Genomic DNA, 7,298 nt, shown 5'->3' with positions numbered 1-7,298 from the left:
TCACCCATTTCCAGGATGCTGTATAGAAATAAACTAGAACAAGAAAAGTTATTGTTTTTTTTTTGGAATGAATCTTTCCAACTTCCTGGTGAATGAAACAGCTGTAAACAACCTTTTGGAATGTAACGTCTTTTTGAGTTCGAGCTTTGTCCAATTTCTAACTGAAACCCTTAAAGAGACGTCAAAGGTTTATGAAGAACGTTTGAAATGCCAAATCAAACACGCCGAAAATAACTCAGACTTTCAGGTCAATAAGGCCATTTTTCATCTTATGTTGACATATCGCACGTTTTAGATGTATTTAATATACTGATGCATCTTCCAAGATAAATCCGTCCATTATACCTAGTATTTCCTTTCCGGTCTTACCCACTCACTACTTTGAAATTAGCCAAAAACTCTTCCATATTTGTTCATTTCTGGTTTGTTTTCGATATTGAACAGTGTTGAAAAGGGCCAAACTGTTTAGAAAAATCACTGTAAAAATCACGTAAAATAACAAGTTACTCTCGCTTTACTGAATAGATCTGTCATTTTGTTTTTGTTTCTTATAATTTATTAACTAGCTTGTTGTTGGTTGGGAGAACCACTACACCTCCAGTTGTGGTTTTATTAGCATTACGCTCTTCTTTAAGAAGACACATGTTTGTAGACAGAAGTCAGGACCGTTGGTAACAGCTAGTATATTAAACATCGAATCGAGGTGGTCGTCACAAATTATGTGTCACACCTTAGCACAAGGGATTCTCGTGCCCAGAGCCTTCCGTTTCTTCTTGCTGACGTGGTCGAAGAGGTCTGGGAACAAGCTCAGTATATGTATATAAGCACCGATAAGAAGATGAAGACCTGCAGACATTATATTTCTTAGTTATTGTAGTGCTGAATTATATTTAGCCAGGGAACTGGCTATGGTGGGTAAAATTTTGAAATACCATGTGCTGGAACAAGAAAAAAACCAAGGTCCTCATCTTGAACTTCTCTCGGCTGGAACAAAGACTCCTCATGAGCTGGTTGACGTTCGCTAAGTACAGGAGGAGGCAGCGTAACCGAGAGGTCAGGGCGCCGGGTTCAAGTACCGCTCTGACCACTAAGCTGGAGTTGTTTCGCGGCAGACCCTAGTTCGACTCCTCGGTCATGCTTGTAAATAACCAACCGGTAGGGATTTTAAGCCTATTATGTTTAGTTGATATATTTGTTTCTTTCCGTTTAAGTGGCATGCCTGTGAACTGGCTAAGTGGCGGTAGCTAAGCCAAGAGATTATCAAGGTAAGTACCTTGATATTTTCTTGGCTAAGCGCATTGACCACTATAAACAACGACATTTGAACATTTGACAGACTCGCGTTGATTCGGTTTATTTATGGTTTGTTTGATTATATGACTGTGACGCAACCCTACAGTCAAGGGTATTTTATTTTGACATTAATTACACATGTACTATTTTTCTTTAATTAAACGATACTGAAAGACAGCGGTAGAATAAATTTTCTCGGTTTATCAGCCTGCCATATCTTTGACAAGAATATTTTAGAATCATTACCTTAACTAGATATAAGTAGTCGCAGCATCAATTTGCAAATGATTGTATTCGCTATTAATTCAAACGTTTTCAGACACATCCGAAAAACTTAGGTCTACTTCGAGTCACTTCATGTCTTTTTTCCTCCGGCTGTTCTATCACAATGTCAGTTCTCTTCTGCTCCATCGGTGAATCGTCAATTGGAATTGTATTTCTTAAATTTTCCTTAAAAACAAATGAGAAATAGTTAAATTTTGAAAAGGGTCCAAATGAATTACGCTAACTTAAAGTTATTGGTGATAACTAAATATTACCCATTATCTATATTAATTTAATCACAACTGAAAACTTTTAGCAGATACCGTAAAATCCCACGTTTAAGCCCAAACGGTTACAAGGTTCCTCCCCCACCCCCCGGGCTTCGCGGCTTTTGAGCAACATTTTGCCGTTCTACCAACCTCGAGCAAGTTTTGCCTTTCTGAGCAACTTTTGAGCACAATAAAAGTTTAGAGCACATATTAAGCACGAAAAAAATCAACGAATTTTTAAATAGAAAACTTCAATTTATGCGCTGTTTTTTAATGTTTGTCAACTTTTCGAAACGTAATCTGTCACTTCATTTGACAACGTTCGGCGAGACGTCAAATGATCCATTCCGTAAGACTTAAAGAGTGTCCTTAAATTTCGCTCATATTTGCGAGCTACTCTTCAAAGCTAGGTTTCAAGCTACAGTATTTTTCTTGACTGTTGTTAGCAATTATTGTGAAGAACGAAAAATAAAGCTTTTAATTACCGTTTATATCAAAATATCTAGAAGTTGAGGTAGCAACTTTTGAAATTTAGGTGGCAACTCTTTGGATTTTTGGCAATTTCACTGCAAATTTTTGGCCTGATTCCAGTAAGCATTTTTCCAGCATTTTACGAGCACAACCGTGACAGGCCTATCCAAAACCCCTTATGAAGTTATATAAGCCCAGGACTTTAAGGCGGGACCTAAAATTCTGAAAGAAATTCGAAGTTTTGTTTTTCACGGAACTCGAATCTTAAGGTACTGAAGTTTTATTTTGACAAGTACTGTTACTGTAAGTTTAAAGCTCGTTTTCTCAAGACGAGTTATTTTCGCCATCGAGAAAAGATATCTTGGGAAGGATTTACTCAATTGAGCTAAAATTTTCAGGATTTGTTGTTCTTAGTGTCCTGTGGGATAAGCATAGACCTTTTCCATGCAGTGCATTCTGTCGAAGTTATGTATTGAAACGTATGCTAGATTTTCTGTATCAGATTTAACTGGTCATCATTTCATGTGTTTTTAACTTTTCAAAAATCTCTATGCTTATCCCAGCAAGCTATTTGTCTTCTTTTATAAAATGTAAAAATTATTCCTTTTGATCAGTTCTTGTAGGAGTTATCTTTTCTCAAGTCAGCCCTGGAATTCCCCAGCAGGCGGCAGATTTAATCAGCCGGTGTCAGGTTACAATACAGTTATAGGGTACACAGGTATTTTCTCCATAATTTTTTGTCTTTAAGCTTATTAAAAATGTGTACTTTGCATGGTTTGGAGTTATATCTTAGTCGCGAGAAAATGTTTAAAACATAGTGGTAACTGACTGGGCAGTGGCAGACCAAATTTTGAACTAACAAAGGCCCAAATTTTACTGTCTACTGTAACTGTTGAACTAACCACTGAGAAATTTGACAAATGCCCTGATATTTACAGTGCGTTTACTGAAACCGGGTCCACCCAGACAATGATAACCAATCAGATGGCCGAAACGTTTGCTAATTGAAAAATGAAACAAGAGAAATTTCGGTGACATTTGAACAAATATTCAAAAAACAATGATATTGAAATTTATTACTCAGCAAACTGGCCCATGTTAAAGGGATAATTATCATTGATTCCCTGAGCGGGCGATCCGAATTTTGCGATACGGACCCCTATGTTTCGGTGAATTACGCATGCTATAACAAAATGTTGCACAGAGGAAAACAGTTTGCAGAGTAGAAATCATTTGTACCTCATATATATACATGCACCTTTTCCAAGGATTCTTTGGAGTTCTTTACTCTTCATATCAACACGCCCAAGAAAGTGTGTGTGTATGTGTCTGTGGTGGGTGGGGGGGGGGGGGGGAGGACAGGGGGTGGGAGCCCGGGAAAGTAGGGGGAGGGAGTCAGGGGAGGGAGCTGGAGTTCTAAGAGGGCGGGAATTGGGAGAGAAATGTAAAATGCTAATTTTTGTCATAAAATACTTTCAAAAACAAGACCCAAAATGTTATTTAACTAACATTTAGCTTATTTTGAGACTTCTTGGCTGACGGACAAACGAAAATTCACCCTTGAGCTAATAATAACTGAGGCTTACTTCCAGTAAAATTGGAAACCCTTTTACCTTGGTTACGTAACGAGGAGCAGTGCTGGAAACAAAGGAAACAAAGGGAGAGGAAACGCCTTAAGATTGCGCAGCTAAATGACTAGGATGTGTTTAGAGTTTCCTTATTTACAGGGGACGGGAGCAGGACGGACAAGGGCGGGAGTCGAGAGATAAAAGTACGGGAAGCGGGAGAGCAGGGTACGGGAATCTGGAGGTCCTGACCACTCCCCCCCCCCCCCCCCCCCCCCGCACAAGAAAACTAACAAAGTTACATCTCTCATTCCGAAATTTAACTCCTGCGGACTGGAAAAGTTCAGTACTCACCTGTTCTAAAGAGCGTCCAGGTTTTCCGTTTGGCCAGCCTGGGGTAAATGACAGTTGTCCTTCTGTCTCAAGTGTGCTAAGAAAAAAGCACAGCAACGTGACTAGAATCACACACAATGTAAAACCTTTCATTCTGTGACGTCGCTGCTTTTGCCCAAACTCCGCAGACAAAATCTCGCAAAATAACCAAATTGAAAGTAGCCAGGTTAAACCTACACCGAATGGTTTGACTAAGAGAAAAACACCTTTATATAACGCCCTTGACAAAAGTCCACTCTTTGTTGGGAGTCACGCTAAATTTCCGTGTTTGATAAGAATGCCAGACAAACTAAACCCTTCGGAAGCAATCTCGTCAACTTGATTTCAATTATGAGGCTTTCAGTACGTGGGAGCAGACAAAAATGAATAGATCTCGTATATTTCCTGTTTTCTTACGTTGATGACAAAAACGTTTCTTAACCCTCACTGAAAAAGACCATTTAATGTACTTGTCTTTTATCTACTCTAACTGATATAGTAAGTGTGAAATGTGTTTCGCGAGGCGGAGCAGTAAGCGAACGCTGAAAAGATAAGCCTCCTACATGACGTGATATGTTATCAGCGTAGATAAAACGTTTTCTTTACTTCGCCTAAAATCGACGAATTAAAATAAGGTTCGCTCACTCTTCTAAAGAGTGAGTGGCTGTTCTAAATGTTCGTTACGTTACGTGATGCGTTATGTGATGATGCGTTACGTGATGCGTCAAGACTGGCATATGCTGTAAGCTCAACAACTTCAACGATTTTGTAATGCTGGTTTTGTTCAGTTCTGAGTGATGTTCTTTCCATTTATAATCGATGTCTCCAGCTGCGTTCAGGGTAAAGATAACGCATCATATTTACTCATAGTTTTCTCGCAACAAGTAAATTGCTTCCTTGGTCAATTAAGTCAGCTCGAATATTGGGTCAAAGAAAATTACCGATAAATATCTTTCACTTGTTTGTTTAACTGTATGGGGCTGTTTTGCTGTGGGATCTCTGAACTTTTCTGATTATGCAATGGTGCATTTTTTGTCCTCTTTTTGGAGCTTTACTCAAGATTGCTGCAGTTGTCCATGTAAAAAAATGAATGCGAAATAGTATTTATGTCGACTACAATTGAATCGTGTTTTTTCGACTTCCAAAGGAAAAGAGAGGAAAAAGAGGTAAAATTACAGTTTTGGCAGTGAGGGGAGGAAACGACCTTTGGTTCGAATTATCAGAAGGTTTGAAAGATCGAAGGTTTGAGAAATCGCATTGCAGCATTTCATAAGCATTTAGTAAATTATTCTCAGCTTTCTCACTGTACAGTGAATCAAGTTTAACATACAGCCTAAATATTTTCGCTTATTGAATATTATTTTGAGAAAGTGTACTATTCTTGAAATAACACAACCTCAATTTGTAATATTGAGGGAGGTTGGTTTACGACTATTACTAGCCACTCTGTTTGTTACTTCGTGTCATGAAAATTTGAATATAACTTCAGTTTCTTTCGCCGGTTGAAACTATGGAAGTGAAAAGACTTCAGTGAAACAGCCTGAGATGACAAGGCAATTTTTGACAACTCTTTCAAAATCTGTTCTATATCTTTGTTTGCCAATACAGTTTGTGGTTTCGTAAAGGTGCTCAAAATGCCTCAAGGCTTAATTGATCATTTGTTTTATCAAAAGAACGGGCACCATTAACGGGCTAATGCTCTCTGTATAAGTTATCGATGATTTAGTCCAAGCTCTTAGTGCTAAAACACAACGTAACAGCTGCACCGGAAAGAAATGCCTGTTTTGGACTTCGACATCACTTTTAGACTTTAATTCTTTCGTTTAAGTGTTTCCCTCTGTATAAAAACCGATATGTAACTACTGTTTCAAAGACTGAATTATGTTAAAGTTTAATGCTACTTCGCCATATATATATATATATATATATATATATATATATATATATATATATATATATATATAAACAACAACAACAACAAGAAGCTTTATTACCAAATAGAAAAAAAGTTAAACTTTACAATATAATATATTGATACAAAAAAGAGGTAATGTTTACTTAGGATAACTATAAAGCTAATCAAGCTGAGTAAAACTAAGTAATGTTTAAGTACAGAAGATAGGTTGGCACTAAAGTTTGATGGAAGCAATTAATTAGTCAATAAAAAAGAGACGAAAAGAAGAAATAAATAAATAGATAAATAAAAATAAAATATAAACAACAGAGCAAAAAGATGACAGGACAGTAGCAGGGAGAAACTTAATTTCCATTCAAGGGTCACTCTCCTTTCATTCGAATTTATAAACTAAAAACCTAAGAATATATTACGAAATAACATGGTTTGCTGAAACAAATTTACAAAATAAAATTGAGAAAATACAAGAAAACTAGTGCTACTTCGATCGAGCGCAGGTAACTTAATTAAAGGAGGTAATGCCTGAATACACATTGTATAAGAAGGGGAGAGAATTGCCCTCAGTTAACCACTTGGATCTGAATAGCTGTTTTCTGATTCATAGAAACTTTCTGTTTACTTTGCCATCTAATTTTAATGAGCTCTTTGACGATTAGTAAAGATATTGGCACGCCATTGAGTCGCCTTGTCCCGTAATCGAAGGCCTGGGGTTACAAAAGTACTTAACTAAATTACCGTTTCTGCGATAACTTGGATATACGTCCTGCCCACAGATTGATAACCACTCTGATAACATGAAAATTAAATGCTCAGGTATTAAAAGGAATTGAAATGTAACAGACACGAAAAGAAGAGGCGTAGGAATAATAATGAAAGCTAAGGTCGGTGCCATGTTTCCCTTTTTTTTTTCGAGTTTCTGTACTTCATGTTGTGATAGTTTTCTTCTGTGTAATGCATCCTAAAAGCTCTAGCGATATAATGTCATGATTCTGAAATTAGCGTTAGTTTCTTTGTGTTAGTGGTGTGTGTGCGTTATTATTTTAGTATTAACGTTATAGTAGTGTGCCTGTTAATTATTTTTTGGTTTTTTCTTTGAAAGGTTCAAAAATATTATTGTAAGCAGTGTACCAATTTTGTATTGTATTAACA

The 7,298-nt window shown here is 37.1% G+C and overlaps 1 long non-coding RNA gene across 1 annotated transcript; it reads right to left on the bottom strand.

Moving 5' to 3' along the window:
- Nucleotides 1–957: 957 nt before the first annotated feature.
- LOC145464268 (uncharacterized) lies at nucleotides 958–4,940 on the bottom strand. The gene is made up of 2 exons (XR_014041410.1): nucleotides 4,217–4,940; nucleotides 958–1,743 (listed from the first exon to the last, which is right to left on the bottom strand). It is a non-coding gene; the product is annotated as an uncharacterized LOC145464268 (long non-coding RNA).
- Nucleotides 4,941–7,298: the final 2,358 nt, after the last annotated feature.

This window comes from Orbicella franksi, chromosome 12 (genome assembly GCF_964199315.1).
Source record: "Orbicella franksi chromosome 12, jaOrbFran1.1, whole genome shotgun sequence".
Taxonomy (NCBI): domain Eukaryota; kingdom Metazoa; phylum Cnidaria; class Anthozoa; order Scleractinia; family Merulinidae; genus Orbicella; species Orbicella franksi.
Note: the sequence above shows the minus strand (reverse complement) of the source record. Positions and strands in the feature narration are given on the sequence as shown.